Source organism: Myxine glutinosa, chromosome 1 (genome assembly GCF_964187855.1).
Source record: "Myxine glutinosa chromosome 1, kmMyxGlut1.1, whole genome shotgun sequence".
Classification (NCBI taxonomy): domain Eukaryota; kingdom Metazoa; phylum Chordata; class Myxini; order Myxiniformes; family Myxinidae; genus Myxine; species Myxine glutinosa.
In genome coordinates this window covers 68,818,714-68,837,448 of record NC_136261.1, presented here as the reverse complement: position 1 = coordinate 68,837,448, position 18,735 = coordinate 68,818,714, and positions in this window count along the sequence as shown.

Here is an 18,735-nt window from a genome sequence, read left to right as displayed (position 1 = left end):
CCAAAAGACCAAGATGACAAAAAGTCCTTAATGATCCAAAAAGTGCCCAGGGACCAAAAAAGTCCTGATGGCCAAAATTCCCAAAGAACCCAAAAGAACAAGATGACCCAAAAGTCCTTAATGACCCAAAAGACCCAGATGACCCAAAAAGTCCTTGATGATCCAAAGGTCCCAGAGGACTCAAAAGACCCAAGAGTCCTGGAGTGCCCAAAAGACCCAGATGACCAAAAAATTCTTAATAAACCAAAAGTCCCCAAGGACCCAAAAAGTCCTTCATGACCCAAGAGTTCCCGAGGGCCTAAAAGTCCCAGATGACCCAAAAGTCCTTAATGACCCAATCGACCCAAAAAGTCCTTAATGACCCAAAATACCCAATGACCTAGATGACCCAAGTTATTGATAACCCAAAAGTCCCTGAGGACCCAAAAGTCCCAGATGACCCAAAAGTCCTTAATGACCCAATCGACCCAAAAAGTCCTTGTGACCTAAAAGTGTCAGTGGACCCAAAATACCCAGAGATCCATAATTCCTTAATGACCCAAAAGTCCCCAAATATCCCCCAAAGCCCCAAAAAATTATTGATTGATGTGCTTGATGATGCCAAATGTCCCCGCTGACCCAAAATCCCCCAAAAGAGCCAGATAAACCAAAAGTTATTGATGACCCAAAAGACCCCAATGACCCAAAAAATACTTCATGACCCAAAAGTCCTCGAGGACCCAAATACCCAAGAGTCCCTGAGTGCCCAAAAGACCCAGATGACTCAAAAGTCCTTGACGACTCAACAGACCCAAAATTCCCAACAGAGCCAAAACGTCCTCAATGACACAAAAGTCCATAAGGACCGAAAATACCTAAGAGTCCCCAAGGACCCAAAATACCCAAGAGTCCCCGAGGGCCCAAAATACCCAGATGACACAAACATCACCAAGGATGCAAAAAGTCCTTCATGACCCAAGAGTCCCCAAGGGCCCAAAAGTCCCAGATGACCCAAAAGTCCTGAATGACATAAAAGTCTCCATGGTCCCAAAAAGTCCTTGATGAACCAAAATACCCAAGGACCCAAAAGATCCATAATTCCTTAATAACCCAAGAGTCCCCAAGGACCCAAAAAGTAATTGACCCAAAAGTCCCCGTGGGCCCAAAAGACCCAGATGAGAAAGTCCTTAATGACCCAAAAGTCACCAAGGACCCAAAATGTCCTTGATGAACAAAAAGTCCCCATGGACCCAAAATACCCAGATGACCCCAAAGTCCTTAATGACCCAAAAGACCCAAGGACCTAGATGATCCAAGAGTCATTGATGACCCAAAAGTCCCTGAGGACCCAAAAGTCTCCAAAGACCCCAAAGGTCCTTGATGACCCAAAGGCATCAAAGGACCCAAAACACCCAGATGATCCATAAGTCCTTAATGACACAAAATACACAAAAAGTTATTAATGACCCAAAAGTCCCCAAGGACCCAAAAGACCAAAGACTCCCCAAGGACCTGAGGGCCCAAAAGACCCAGATGACAAAGTCCTTGATAACTCAAAAGTCCCCATGGACCCAAAATACCCAGATGACCCAAAAGTCCTTAATGACCCAAAAGTCCCTGAGGACCCAAAAGTACTTAATGACCCAAAAGTCCCAAAAGTCTCCAAGGATGCAAAAAGTCCTTGATGACCCAAAAGTGTCAGAGGACCCAAAATACCCAGAGATCCATAAGTCCTTTATGACCCAAAATACCCCAAAGTCCCCAAAAAGTTATTCATGTCCCAAAAGTCCCCAAATATACCCAAAAGCTCCAAAAAATATTGATTGATTGTCTTTATGATGACAAAAGTCCCTGTGGACCCAAAAATACCCTAAAAGAGCGAGATAAACCAAAACTTATTCATGACCCAAAAGACCCCAATGACCCAAAAAGTCCTTGAAGACCCAAAACTATTTAATGACCCAAAAGGGTCCAAAAAGTCTTTGATGACCCAAAAGACCCCAATGACCCAAAAAATCCTTCATGACCCAAAAGTCCTCGAGGACCCAAAATACCCAAGAGTCCCTGAGTGCCCAAAAGACCCAGATGACTCAAAAGTCCTTGACGACTCAACAGACCCAAAATTCCCAACAGAGCCAAAACGTCCTCAATGACCCAAAAGTCCATAAGGACCGAAAATACCTAAGAGTCCCCAAGGACCCAAAATACCCAAGAGTCCCCGAGGGCCCAAAATACCCAGATGACACAAACATCACCAAGGATGCAAAAAGTCCTTCATGACCCAAGAGTTCCCAAGGGCCCAAAAGTCCCAGATGACCCAAAAGTCCTGAATGACATAAAAGTCTCCATGGTCCCAAAAAGTCCTTGATGACCCAAAAGACCCAAGGACCCAAAAGATCCATAATTCCTTAATAACCCAAGAGTCCCCAAGGACCCAAAAAGTAATTGACCCAAAAGTCCCTGTGGGCCCAAAATACCCAGATGAGAAAGTCCTTAATGACCCAAAAGTCACCAAGGACCATAAAGTCCTTGATGACCAAAAAGTCCCCATGGACCCAAAATACCCAGATGACCCCAAAGTCCTTAATGACCCAAAAGACCCAAGGACCTAGATGATCCAAAAGTCATTGATGACCCAAAAGTCCCTGAGGACCCCCAAAAGTCTCCAAAGACCCCAAAGGTCCTTGATGACCCAAAGGTGTCAAAGGACCCAAAATACCCAGATGATCCATAAGTCCTTAATGACACAAAATACACAAAAAGTTATTAATGACCCAAAAGTCCCAAAAGTCTCCAAGGATGCAAAAGTCCTTGATGACCCAAAAGTGTCAGAGGACCCAAAATACCCAGAGATCCATAAGACCTTTATGACCCAAAATACCCCAAAGTCCCCAAAAAGTTATTCATGTCCCAAAAGTCCCCAAATATACCCAAAAGCTCCAAAAAATATTGATTGATTGTCTTTATGATGACAAAAGTCCCCGTGGACCCAAAAATACCCTAAAAGAGCGAGATAAACCAAAACTTATTGATGACCCAAAAGACCCCAATGACCCAAAAAGTCCTTGAAGACCCAAAACTATTTAATGACCCAAAAGGGTCCAAAAAGTCTTTGATGACCCAAAAGTACCCAATGATCCAAAAAGTCCTTCATGACCCAAATGTCCTCGAGGACCCAAAATACTCAAAAGTCCCCGAGTGCCCAAAAGACCCAGATGACCAAAAAGTCACAAAAGTCCCGAAGGAACCAAAAAGACTGATGATCCAAAAGTCCCCAAGAACCCAAAAGCCACAGATGACCCAAAAGTCACCAAGGGCCCAAAAAGTCCTTCATGACCCAAAATACCCAAGGACCCAGATGACCCAAAAGTTCAAAAAATTTATTGATGATCCAAAAGTCCGTAATGAACCAAAAGTCTTGATGGACCCAAAACGTTATTGATGACCAAAAGACCCAAAAGTGCCCAAGGGCCCAAAAGACCCAGATGACCCAAAAGTCCCCAATGACCCAAAATACCCAAGAGTCCCCAAGGCCCCAAAAGACCCAGATGACACAAAAGTCCCCAAGGATGCAAAAAGTCCTTCATGACCCATGAGTTTCCAAGGGCCCAAAAAGATCCATAATTCAATAATGACTCAAAAGTCCCTGAGGGCCGTAAAGACACAGATGAGAAAGTCTTTAATGACCCAAAAGTCACCCAGGACCCAAAATATCCAGATGACCCAAAAGTCCACAAGGACCCAAAATACCCAAATGACCCAAAAGTCCTGAATGACCCAAAAGTCCCCAAAGACCAAAAAGTCCTTGATGACCCAAAAGCCCCAAAGGACCAAAAAGACCCACAAGTCCTTCATGACCCAAAAGTCCCCAAGGATCCAACAGACTCAGATGACCCAAAATGCCCCAAGGACCCAAAATACCCAGATGACCCAAAAGTCCTGAATGACACAAAAGTCCCCAAAGACCCAAAAGACCCAGATGAACCAAAAGTTCTCAAGGACCAAAAATGTCCTTGATGACCCAAAAGTCCCAAACACCAAAAGACCCAGAAGTCCTTCATGACCTGAAAGTCCCAAATGAACCAAAATGTCCTTGATGACCCCAAAAGTCCCAGAGGATCCAAAAGTCCCCAAAAGAGCCAGATGACCCAAAAGTCGCAAATGACCCAAAAAGTCCTTGATGACCCAAAAGGTCCTGAGGACCCAAAATACACAAGAGACCTCAAGGGCCCAAAGACCCAGATGACCCAAAAATCTTTTATGACACAAAAGTCCCCATGGGCCCAAAGACTCTTTGATGATGACCCAATTCACCCTAAAGTCCTTAATGACTCAAAGGTCCACAAGGACCCAAAAAGTCCTTGATTATCCAAAAGTCCCCGAGGACCGAAAAGACCCAAGAGGCCCCAAAAGTCCCAAATGACCCAAAATACACAAAAGTCCCCAAGGGCCTAAAAAGGCTTTGATGATGACCCAAAATACCAAAAAGCTCTTGATGACCCAAAAGACCCAGATGCCCCAAAAGTCCTTAATGACACTAAAAACCCAAGGACCCAAAATACCCAGATGCCCCAAAAGACCTGAAAAGTTATTGATGACCCCAAAATCCTTTATGACCCAACAGTCTTGAATGACCCAAATGTCCCCAAGGGCCCAAAAGTCCCCGAGGGCCCAAAGACCCAATTGACAAAGTCCTTAATGACCCAAAAGTCACAAAGGACCCAAAAAGTCCTTGATTTCCCAAAAGTCCCCATGGATCCAAAAGTCCTTAATGACCCAAAATACCCAAAAGACCCAAGGACCTTCATGACCCAAAAGTTATTGATGACCCAAAAGTGCCTGAGGACCCAAAAGACCCAAAAGGGCCCAAAAAGTCCTTGACCCAAAAGTCCCCAGGGGCCCAATATACCCAGATGACAAAGTCCTTAATGACCCAAAAGCCAACAAGGACCCAAAAAGTCATTGATAACCCCAAATCCCCGAGGGCCCAAAAGATCCAGGTGACAATGTCCTTAATGACCCAAAAGTCCCCAAAAAGTTATTGATGACCCAAAAGTCCCCAAGTATCCAACAGACCCAGATGACCCAAAATTCCCCAAGGACCCAAAAGACCCAGATGACCCAAAAGTCCTGAATGACACAAAAGTCCCCAAAGACCCAAAAGACCCAGATGAACCAAAAGTTCTCAAGGACCAAAAATGTCCTTGATGACCCAAAAGTTCCAAACACCAAAAAGACCTAGAAGTCCTTCATGACCTGAAAGTCCCAAAGGAACCAAAATGTCCTTGATGACCCCAAAAGTCCCAGAGGATCCAAAAGTCCCCAAAAGAGCCAGCTGACCCAAAAGTCGCAAATGACCCAAAAAGTCCTTGATGACCCAAAAGGTCCTGAGGACCCAAAATACACAAGAGACCTCAAGGGCCCAAAGACCCAGATGATGCAAAAATCTTTTATGACACAAAAGTCCCCATGGGCCCAAAGACTCTTTGATGATGACCCAATTCACCCTAAAGTCCTTAATGACCCAAAGGTCCACAAGGACCCAAAAAGTCCTTGATTATCCAAAAGTCCCCGAGGACCGAAAAGACCCAAGAGGCCCCAAAAGACCCCAAATACACAAAAGTCCCCAAGGGCCTAAAAAGTCTTTGATGACGACCCAAAAGACCAAAAGCTCTTGATGACCGAAAAGACCCAGATGCCCCAAAAGTCCTTAATGACACTAAAAACCCAAGGACCCAAAATACCCAGATGCCCCAAAAGACCTGAAAAGTTATTGATGACCCAAAAATCCTTTATGACCCAACAGTCTTGAATGACCCAAATGTCCCCAAGGGCCCAAAAGTTCCCAAGGACCCAAAGACCCAATTGACAAAGTCCTTAATGACCCAAAAGTCACAAAGGACCCAAAAAGTCCTTGATTGCCCAAAAGTCCCCATGGATCCAAAAGTCCTTAATGACCCAAAATACCCAAAAGACCCAAGGACCTTCATGACCCAAAAGTGCCTGAGGACCCAAAAGACCCAAAGGGCCCAAAAAGGCCTTGACCCAAAAGTCCCCAAGGGCCCAATATACCCAGATGACAAAGTCCTTAATGACCCAAAAGCCAACAAGGACCCAAAAAGTCCTTGATAACCCCGAATCCCCGAGGGCCCAAAAGATCCAGCTGACAATGTCCTTAATGACCCAAAAGTCCCCAAAAAGTTATTGATGACCCAAAAGTCCCCAAGGATCCAAAAGACCCAGGTGACCCAAAATTCCCCAAGGACCCAGATGACCCAAAAGTCCTGAATGACCCAAAAGTCCCCAAAGACCCAAAAGACCCAGATGAACCAAAAGTTCTCATGGACCAAAAATGTCCTTGATGACCCAAAAGTCCCAAACACCAAAAAGACCCAGAAGTCCTTCATGACCTGAAAGTTCCAAAGGAACCAAAATGTCCTTGATGACCCCAAAAGTCCCAAAGGATCCAAAAGTCCCCAAAAGAGCCAGATGACCCAAAAGTCCCAAATGACCCAAAAAGTTATTGATTACCCAAAAGGTCCTGAGGACCCAAAATACACAAGAGACCTCAAGGGCCCAAAGATGCAGATGACCCAAAAATCTTTTATGACACAAAAGTCCCCATGGGCCCAAAGACTCTTTGATGATGACCCAATACACCCAAAAGTCCTTAATGACCCAAAGGTCCACAAGGACCCAAAAAGTCCTTGATTATCCAAAAGTCCTTGAAAAGGATGTGCTGTTTTTGTCTTTCCCTCGCGGTCCCCATGTACTGTCTTTGTCTTTCCCTCGCGGTCCCTATGTGCTGTCTTTGTCTTTCCCTCGCGGTCCCCATGTGCTGTCTTTGTCTTTCCCTCGTGGTCCCCATGTACTGTCTTTCCCTCGCGGTCCCTATGTGCTGTCTTTGTCTTTCCCTCGCGGTCCCCATGTACTGTCTTTGTCTTTCCCTCGCGGTCCCCATGTGCTGTTTTTGTCTTTCCCTCGCGGTCCCCATGTACTGTCTTTCCCTCGCGGTCCCCATGTACTGTCTTTGTCTTTCCCTCGCGGTCCCCATGTGCTGTTTTTGTCTTTCCCTCGCGGTCCCCATGTACTGTCTTTCCCTCGCGGTCCCCATGTGCTGTTTTTGGCTTTCCCTCGCGGTCCCCATGTACTGTCTTTGTCTTTCCCTCGCGGTCCCTATGTGCTGTCTTTGTCTTTCCCTCGCGGTCCCCATGTACTGTCTTTCCCTCGCGGTCCCCATGTACTGTCTTTGTCTTTCCCTCGCGGTTGTCAGCTCTTTCACGAGCCTCGATTCAGTATAGAAAAAAAAAAAAAAAAAAAAAAAGTCCCCGAGGACCCAAAAGACCCAAGAGTCCCCAAGGCCCAAAAGGACCCAAATGACCCAAAATACACAAAAGTCCCCAAGGGCCCAAAAAGTCTTTGATGATGACCCGAAAGACCAAAAAGCCCTTGATGACCCGCAAGACCCAGATGCCCCAAAAGTCCTTAATGACCCAAAATACCCAAAATACCCAAGGACCTAGATGACCCAAAAGTTATTGATGACCCAAAAGTCCCTGAAGACCCAAAACTCTCCAAGGACCCAAAAAGTCCTGACCCAAAGGATTCTGATGACCCAAAAGTGTCAAAGGACACAAAATACCCAGATGATCCAAATGTCCTTAATGACCCAAAATACCCAAAAGTCCCCAAAAAGTTATTGATGACCCAAAAGTCCCCAAGGACCCAAAAGATCCAGATGACCCAAAAGTCACTGAGGGCCCAAAATACCCAGATGACCCAAAAGTCCTTCATGACTCAAAATAACCAAAATTCCCCAAGGACCCAAAAAGTCCATGATGACCCAAAAGTCCACAAGGACCCAAAATACCTAAGAGTGCCCAAGGACCCAAGAGTCCCCGAGGGCCCAAAAGACCCAAAATTCCCAGAGGGCCCAAAATACCCAAAAGTCCCCAAGGGCCCAAAAAGTCCTTGATGACCCAAAAGACACAAATTATCCAAAAGTCCTTAATGATCCAAAAGACCCAAAGTTCCTGAGTACCCAAAAGACCCAGATGACCCAAAAGTCCTTCATGACTCAAAATAACCAAATTTCCTCAAGGACCGAAAATGTCCTTGATGACCCAAAAGTCCACAAGAACACAAAAGACCTAAGAGTCGCCAAGGACCCAAGAGTCCTTGAGGGCCCAAATGTCCCCAAGGGCCCAAAAAGTCATCGATGACCCAAAAGACCCAGATGACCCAAAAGTCCTTAATGACCCAAAGTCTTTAAGGACCCAAAAAGTCCTTCATGACCCAAATGTCCCTGAGGACCCAAAATAACCAAAAGACCCAGAGAGCCCAAATGACCCAGTTGACCCAAAAGTTCTTAATGACCCAAAAGACACAAAATTCCCCAAGGACCCAAAAGGTACTGATAATCCAAAAGTCCCCAAAGACCCAAGAGTCCCTGAGGCTCCAAAAGACCCAAAATACCCAAAAGTCCCCAAGCGCCCAAAAAGTCCTTGATGACCCAAAAGGCCAAAATTATCCAAAAGTCCTTAATGATCCAAAAGACCCAAAGTCCCTGAGTACCCAAAAGACCCAGATGACCCAAAAGTCATTAATGACCCAAAAGTCTCAAAGGACCCAAAAAGTTATTGATGACCAAAAGACCCAAATGCACCTGAGGGCCCAAAATACCCCAATGACCCAAAAGTCCTTCATGATTCAAAATAACCAAAATTCCACAAGGACCCAAAATGTCCTTGATGACATAAAAGTCCACAAGGACCCAAAAGACCAAAGAGTCCCTGAGGGCCCAAAAGTCCCTAAGGGCCCAAAAAGTCATTGATGACCCAAAAGTCCTTAATGACCCAAAAGTCTTGAAGGACCCAAAAAGTCCTTCATGACCAAAATGACCCAAAATAACCAAAAGTCCCAGAGAGCCCAAATTACCCAGTTGACCCAAAAATTCTTAATGACCCAAAAGATGCAAAATTCCCCAAGGACCCAAAAGGTACTGATGACCCAAAAGTCCCCAAGGACCCAAAAGACCTAAGAGTCCCCAAGAACCCAAGAGTCCCTGAGGGTCCAAAAGACCAAAAAGACCCAAAAGTCCCCAAGGGCCCAAAAAGTCCTTGATGACCAAAAAGACCCAAATGATCCAAAAGTCCTTAATGATCCAAAAGACCAAAAGTCCCTGAGTACCCAAAAGACCCAGATGACCCAAAAGTCCTTAATGATGCAAAATACCCAATAGCCTCCAAGGACCCAAAAAGTCCTTGATGATGCTAAAGTCCCCGAGGAACAAAATGACCCATAACTCCATAATGACTCAAAAGACCCAGAAGTCCCCAAGGACCCAAAGGTCCCTGAGGACCAAAATGATCCAGATGACCCATAAGTCCTTAATGACCCAAAAGACCCAAAAGTCACTGAGGACCCAAAAGACCCAGAGGACCCAAACACCCCCCGAGTCTGGCAGGCAGGTATGCTAAAGGCCATGAAGACCAATTAAAATTTGGTAAAATGGACCAACGGGCCCCCTCGTATATACAGTGCGTAACAAAAAAAAAGGTAATCCGAATTCAAGGGGTTAATATGCAAAGGTTATTTAGTTTGACAATTTACATGTGGTTTACAAATTATGAGGAGATCCTCAGCTTTCCATTGATGCCTTTCATGCATCATTGCAGTCACACATGACTGAGTAGATGTTCATTGAAAATGACAAGTTCAAATTGCATTTTTACAAGTTTGGCTAATCGGTGAAAGACAGTTTTAAATTGACGCATTACTTGAAGACTGCCAAGTTGATTATGTAAAATTGTTAAGCTGGTCTGGTAATCGTCGGTTGCATCATCCTTTGTTTAAGATGGGTATTTAAGATTGGGCCTACAGTGTATGGGTTTAGAGACAGTCTGAGTCATTGAAAAGATGATTCAAATTATGACTGAACAGCGGACCTTTGTGGTTACAACCTTTCACCAAACTGGAAGTTTGCAGCGAACTCATGATGCATTCAGGGAACGTTTCCCTGAACGGGAGCCTCCAGCAGCCCAAACCATCTGGGCGAATGTTAGAAAATACCAAAAGCATGGCATTAGCTTCAACCGCAACAAGGAGAATTCTGGTAGGAGGTGCACTGGGCGATCAGAAATGAACATTGCAGCAGTAAGGCAGCACGTTTTGGAGCATCCTAGGGATACCAGCGCAAAACGAAATGGGACGGGATTGCCTTTGGCATCATTCAACTGAATCACAAGACTGGACCTCCACCAACATCCATATCAGATTCACATCCGGCATCAACTTACGCCACGGGATTTTGCCAGGAGGCTGATGCTTGCCAGATGGTTGATAGCACGATGCAAAGCAGATGTCAATTTCCTGCGGTATCTTGTTATCGGCGACGAAGCTGCTTTCTCCATGGACAGCGAGGTCAATACCCATAATGTTCTTAAATATGCACTGACAGGACAACCCCCGGAATTTAATTTTGACACCAACATGAATCGTCAAAAGTGGACTGTTTGGTTGGGACTTTGTGGAAGTGGTCAGGTGATCGGACCATTATTCTTTCAAAGGAATGTCAATGGAAACAGGTATCTGCAGATGATCAATGATGAAGTTTTACCGCAGCTGGAGGAGAACTTTGAGTGACAGGTTCGTGGTGTCTTCAGATATCTCTGGTGGGCCCAAGACGGCGCCCCAGCACATCATCTTATCGCTGTCCGAGATCGACTGAGGGAACTCTTTGGAGACCGAGTCATCGCCCTCAACCATGCAGTGGAATGGCTGCCAAGATCACCTGAACCAACACCATGTGATTATTTCCTTTGGGAACATTTAAAGAACAAGGTGTTCGTAACTCCTCCCCGTGATCTTGACGAATTGCAGGGCCATATTCGACATGAAGTGGATGCTTTGCGCAATGACCCGGCTATGGTGAGACAAGCAGTTCAGGGAATGCTCCACCGCTGTGAGCTTTGTTTTGAAAGGGGAGGTGGACATGTTGAAGGTGTGGGTGCATAAAGGCCAATCATTCCTGAGAAAAGTTCACATCTGACGTTCATTTTGCACCAATTATCCTGACTTGCATCGATTCGCCAAACTTGTAAAAATGCGATTTGAACTTGTCATTTTCAATGAACATGTACTCGGTCATGTGTGACAGCAATGATGCATCGAAGGTATCAATGGAAAGCTGAGGATCTCCTCTCAATTAGTAAACCACATGGAAATTGTCAAAATAAATAACCTTTGCATATTAACCCCTTGAATTCGGATTACCTTTTTTTTGATACGCACTGTATAAAGAAGTCGGTCGAGTTCTTATGTAAGGATGGCGGGAACATTCCATTGGCTCAATCCAACATGGATCCTCAAAAACATCTACCAGGTTAATACTTATAAACCCATAAGTTACATACTCTAAACAAGTCATCTGCGGACAATTTTCCATCCAATAACACTCAATAAACTTTGGGATATTATTGCTGAACTTAAAATATGAGAGACCCAAAAGTGCCCGTTTGTCATTTTCCTTATTTTTTAGCTCATTTGGAACATAGTTCTGGTTTGCTTATGGCATGGTGCATCGTCAGTCCATTAGTGCGTATACACTTGCAACTTCTTCTCCAAAGCTGCTTATGGAATTGCGACCTAACTTTCTTCACTGCATTAAAAAAAATTAGGGTTTAAGGGGGTCTACCTGGGTTCAAAGTGGGTCCAGGTTTGACCCCCAAAAATTGGAATTTGCTTTTTCCCGTGAAACTTCACACTCTATTTCGATAAAACTTCCGGTGCACCGGAGACGTATCTATGACCCTCGTAATTTGTGGATACCACAGACCCTCCACAGGGGCACTACGGGCCACCAAAGTAGTTGCCATGTTCAACTTTTCCGCTCGTGCCACTCAGCCCAGTTTCCAACTACATAGTCTGACTCACGCGGGCCCTCAGCATTGGTCAGTGGACATCGCCACATAGTGCGAACACAAATCTGCAGGCTCCATAATTTGCGGGTACCCCAGACCCTCGGTGGGAGCGCTACATGGTGCCAAATTAGATTCCGCAATTCCACAACAACTGCACACTTAGTAATCCAAAGACCATTTAGAAAGGCAGAAAACAAAAGTGTTTACTTGAAAATGTACTGTACTTAATTTGACTTGTAGTAAATTTGTGAGTGTCCAGGCCAAAACTTCTTACCGTTTGAGCTATTGTCATTTTCAACGACCTTTTTCATGAGAATTAATAAATTGGATGAAAATGTCAAAGGGCAAAGTCACAGTTAGTACAAATACGCTCTCTCAGCCCGTTCTCCACTCAGTGCGAGATGACCGAGTTTGATAATCACATCCTCGTTTCATTATTTACAATTTGAGATTTTGTCATCAAATTAACAACAAACCTCAATTATGAGACAATGGAGTACACTAATTAATACATTTTACTCTTTTTTGCTGTTTTTTTTCCATCAAGATTAGTTTGAGCGCAAAGCGGATGTGAATTCCCAGCTAATACAACAACGTTGGGGCAACGTCAGCACCGTCGTTGGACCCACGTCAAAAACACACATTGGGCCAATGTTATTTTGTTCCGGCGTGTCAACAGTGGGTCGACGTTGGAACGGAGCGTTGTCCCAACGTTGGGCCAATATTAATCAGACGTTGGAAGGGAGCATTGGCCAACCGTTGGGCCAATGTTGCAAGGAAGCATGTTAAAAACATTATTATTTTAAAAACCATATAAAAAATATATTATTAAAAATTCAAATCAAAAACACAAATCGAAAAATAATTTTAAAAACAAGAAACAAAATCAGGAAGAAAACAATGTATTAAAATGACAACAATGATTACTGCATTGTTACATTCCCATCTGATTTTAAAATTGTCCTCTTTCAGCTAACGAATGCATGCACAAGCAAATGCTAACTTATCAAAGAGCAACTTATCACCCACTGCAAAAGATGGCATACTCATTGATGCATCAGGATGACAGTATATAGTATATAGTCAAACATGGGATGAAAACCAGATGAGACAGGTAATTGAAAGCATGTTCGCCACCTTAAAGCTTATTACATTGGATGCACACAAACAACCAGAAAGGTTTACCAAGATGTTAAAGGAAGATTGAATATTGTAAGGAAATGGGCTCAAATAATGTAATTTCTGAAGAATATAATCCAATACTCTGTTGTACCTGTGGAAGGAAAACGGTGCCTGACTTTTCTAAAGATGTAACTACTTCACTTAACCTCTCAAATGCAGTCATTGATTTCATTTTGTCTTGATTAATATTCCAGGTACAATTGAATATTACTTCCCAAAACTCATACAAAAATGTATTCATAGCTGCATCGGGGTTTTCGGAACACGCATTATCTCTGTTAAAAAAAAAAATTAATCACATGTAAAATACATCTGTGATGATTTGAATTTTTCCTTTCAAGGCTTTATATCAGAAAATTATAACAGTCAAAAATTATTCTATTTGAAACAACCAGCACAAAGGTTTTTCCATGAGAGACACATATTAATTGAAAGACAAACCCAACTCATGAGATCCTCAAGTCCCTCTACATTAGCCTTAATCATTTGGAATCAGTACTTCAACAACCCTTAGCACTCCAAGGTCACACGGGCACTCCTCTGCAGATTAGGACAGAAATTTGGAATTTAGCCATGGTGCCGGCAATGGCGTAAAGAACACCGTGGAATTTTTAACGTCCACCAAGTAATGCCAACAGACAGGACACCCAGTTTAACTTCCACCCGAGGGATGACACGAACATTGATGATTCACCCTGATTCCCCATCTGTACCTTCCCTGCTAAGGTATGGAGTCCTGGTGGGCTCTAGCCAGGGATAATAACCAAATATCTTGACACTTTTTACTGAAAAGGCCGAGGCCAATAATCCCACCCTTTCCACCCTTTCTCCAATTCCATCCTCAGTTCTACAACTCATCGACTTCTCTATGACTAAGGTTGAGAAGCTCCAAGTCAATCTTAACACCAACGCAAACGTTCAGACAGCAATGGCTGTGTACTTCAGCTTTATCCTTTGCTCTATCCTCATGATTTTCATGTAGTCTAAAGGGCCTATCTCATTGGCCTGGAGACTAGGTGGCGATCTGGTGGCGACTCGAGTCTCCGCTGGTTGCAGAGACGTCTCCGCGACGTCTCCTGAAGACTAGCCGGGTCTCCAGGAAGTCGCGGGAAATTCAAATATGTTCGATTTTTCGGCGACGTCGCGGAGACTAATTTTGTCCGCAACTGGGGAGACGTCTCCGCGACGTCTCCGCGACCTGCTGGAGACCAAGGAGACTGAGGAGACGTTGCGGCGACGTTGCGGTGACGATGCGGCGACGTCTCCGCGACGCTGCTTGACGCTGCTTGACCCATTTTAGAGACCACGTGACTGAGCGCGTGCTGGCATCATCGAGACGCCTTCACTCCTCGTCCAAGTCAGGTACAGGATCCGGTCAAGGTCTTCATCATTTGGTACTTGTTCCTGCTACTGCTGCTGCTCCTTGTACTGCCTTGGAAGAGGCCCCACCATCTTGTCTTGCCAGGGGACAGCTCCAACTCCAGAGTAGTACTGTCCTTCCACCATGCCACCCAAGGGCAGTGGGGGCTGGAAGGGCAAGAAGAAGGAGGATGAAGCAGTTGTAGCAGCTTCAGCGCAGTTTGTGGATGCTGAGGCAGCAGTTGATGCTAGAGAAGATGAGGAACATGGTTCCAGCGGCGATCCGACTAGAAAACAATATGATTGGAAAGAGGGGCATCAAGAGGCAATGGCTGACTTCTGGGAGGATCATCCGGAATTTTACGATAAATCGTATGCAAGATACAAAGAAACCAATACAAGAAAGCAGCGGTTGAAACCTTCCTTGTTGATATGCAGAACATCTTTGAGGAGATCAAGAAGCCCCTACCTACATGTGAGTGTATATTTAAATTGCATTGAATTTATATTTAATTGCATTAAAATAAATACATGCAAAAATATGTAAAAAATGTAGCGAAAGGAGTAGTGATGAATATCATCGCCCTGGCGTAGACGTCGCCCTGGCGTCGCCTTGGTGAGAGCGCAAGCCATTTTTTCGTCTCCCGAGTCGCCGCGACTGAACAGTCGCGGCAGTCGCGGCGACGTCTCCGCCAATGAGATAGGCCCTTTACTGGATAGTTTCCTGCGTTAATTTTGGAAAGTGTAAACCATGACCCCAATTCAAGAGAAGTGGTCTTATACACTCCACTACAAATTGGTCATCCTTCTCCACATCATAATCAAAGTGATGGAATCTATCATTTGTTGCGGACCTCATGGTTATCTATTCAACTCTGTATTCTCTGATCATCAGTTCAACTACTGTCCCGGCAATTCCACCATGGACAGGTTGTTCCTTTTACCCCAACAATGAATGGATGCATGAAATATTGAACACGGTATCATGGCCATCTCTACACTTCAAAATTGTCTGCACTAACCCTTACTTTCCAAGCTGTCTACTGATGATGTTCAGGGGAGTCTTCTTCGATGGTTCCAAGTTATTCTCTCTGAGAAAAATGAAATGGTAGTTCTTCATGGTTTACAGTATCTTCCAAATATCTCCTCTTGAGTTTGATATCCCTGAAAAGCAATGTTTACGATCTACCTTTTTTTGGTCAATATCATTAACTTATCTGCTTCTGCTTCCCTGAATAACCATATCTACAACTTAGGGATGATTGCACCTCTGCAGAACAGCACACTATACTTCTGGTAGGGAGGCCACTGCAACATCCAACTCAGAAGACCTGGAAAAAAAAAGTTACCTGGAACATGTCTTTACATGGATAAAAATCCCATGCTCTCAATGTCCCTCCGCAAAGATCAGATTTCGAACCACAAGTCTACTACTTCAATGACCAACTTTTCTATAACTTTTCTGGAGCATTACTTGGTTCCTCCTAAGAACATAAGGGTAGTCCAGCATGCACACGAGATTTTTTTGAATGTCCCTTATTTCTATTGTTTGGCATTTTCTACAAACTATGGAATGTCCCTTCTTTTCTATACTTTGCCACATGGCACATCCCATATAAAAGGGCCTTTTCTATGCCCCTGGCATTTTACCCAAGAATATTGTGTGGAGCCCATTTCAGATTCAATACAGAACATGAAAACTTGTGTGCACAGGTGCTGATTGGTTCAACAGCTGATCTCCGTCCTCATCAACATTTTGACCCATTAAACTCTGTACCTGTCTGGTTTATTCAGTGAGTTGAATTCAGTTGATACTCCCATGCCCAGTCAATGACCAAGATGGTAACAGAATGCCAAATATTCTTCCCTGATATAGTGACGGTTGTTGCTGATGCGGTGCACATTGTAGCTTATGGCAGGAATTTTGAATTTGTCCAGACTACAAGCAGACAGTATCCTATTTTTTGAAAGACTATGGCGTCTTCGACATGAACCTTCGAATACTATCAGATGGGCACTCAGCTTCATGTTCCTCCTAATGAATGACACACTCATTGATGCGATGTCTTAAAATACTTAAAGCAAATACTTAAAAACAAAACTTAAAAAACCCACTCCTCTGAAACTGCTTATTCGATTGATAAAAAACTTGAAACACGTTTACATTCCAATGAGGGAAAATATTTGCAAACTATGACATCATCGGTCATGTGGTTTGGCCGCCATCTTGAATTTAAGCAAAAAATTAAATAATCTTTTCCGGAGTTCCTCTTAACGGATCACTGCAAAATGTCATACATATGATCAAGTACTGATGTGGGAAAAAATATTTGTAAACTATGATGTCATCAGTCATGTGATATGGTGGCCATTTTGGATTTAAGGAAAACATTTAAACATATTTTTTCCCAGAAATGCTGAATGGATCATTAAAAAAAATTCATATGTATGATCAACTCCCCATGAGGAAAAATGTTTCTAACTATGCCATCTCGGATTTAATGAAAAACTAGAACAATGCGACTGTGTCGCTAACATGCCTCTGCATAGTCCCGCAGCAGGTAGATGCCATCACTCTGAATATGTATGGGTAGGGGATCACGTTTGTGAAGTTTCGTGATTGATCGGATGAGGTTCGTTTTTCTATTTAAGATGGGTGCCACACCATGTGACCGATGACATCATCATTTTGAAACGATATGCAACAGTGCTGTTAGGTGATATTTGTTAAGTTTCGCATTGATAGGGTGAGCGGTTTCAGAGATATAATTATTTAATATTTCCTTCAATCCAATATGGCTGCCAAACCATGCGACCTATGATGTCATAAGTTTAATATTTCAATACAAATGGGTCATAGATCATGTGCATGCAATTTCAGATTTTTAGGATAAGGAATTCGATTAAAATATTTTTGCCTGGAATACTCAAGGGGTGTCAATTTGATTCATACAGCTTCATGAAGAAGTAAATGTATTTTATTTGCCAGATGTAGGGCACCTTTAAATGAACATTTCTAGAGCATTACTTGGTTCCTCCTCAGAACACAAGGGTAGTACAGCATGCACACGAGATTTTTGAATGCCTCTTATTTTGTATTTTTTGGCATTTTCTACAAGCTATGGAATGTCCCTTCTTTTCTATACTTTGCCACATGGCACATACCCTTACATAAAGTGACCTTTTCTATGCCCCTAGCATTTTACCAAGAATGTCCTTTCTTTTCTATAGTTTTCCACATGGCACATCCCATATAAAGGGGCCGTTTCTATGCACCTGGCATTTTACCAAGAATGTCCCTTCTTTTCTATAGTTTGCCACATGGCACATCCCATATAAAGGGGCCATTTCTATGCCCCTGGCATTTTTCACAAGATACATTTTATATAAGAACAAAATGCATTTGTTCATCGAACAAGACTTTATTCAAGACTATATAAAAGACCTGGAAAGGTAAGGGGAATAAGATTCAACCCAGACATGATTTGAACCCACAACCCCAGCTTGGAGAGTACTGATGCTTTATCTATCAGGCCATTGGGCCAGCACATTAGATTTGTGTAATAATATTTTAAAGAGTTATAAAGTGTGTATATATTTTTATATATTTATTTATGTATATATATTTATATATATTTAATCTTAAAGCAAAAACGATAACACTTTGGTGGAATTTGTTTTGAAAGCCATTAACTAGACCTATTGGCCGATGTATATTCCAGGTTTCAGCTAGTTTCAATGTGTAGCGCTTGAGATATGAGCGCCAACACATTTGGGGCGGACGGACAGACACCAATGTGATTTCGAGGGTTTTCTAATTAAAACTCAAGAATGCAGAACCAGATGTTGCTGAAATTTGGACCATATTATCTCGATGTACAAAGCATTTACTTCTGAAATTTGCAGCCGATTTCGACCAGAAGAACACGAGAAACGTATTTTCAGTCCCCATGTTGAAGCTGCAGACAGAGAAAGACAAACGATCCCTTATGTAAAGGGAGCGGAGCTTTGCGCCTCCCGTTGATTGTTCACTGTCACCTCAGTAGTATGTTTTGGGGGTTCTGGCTCACTGTGCCCCCGACTATGGTTCAACATGGTTCAACATGGCTCAATATGGTTCAACATGGGATATATCCCTATGATTATATGGATTCATTTGAGAGATTTAAAGAAACACAACTCCCACCAAAAGAAAAATTTCTACAATAAGTTAAATAAAACTCATATTTCTGATAAAGATTACACACAAGCCCAAAATGTTTGGAAACAGTTTAATATAAAGAACCATGGAGAG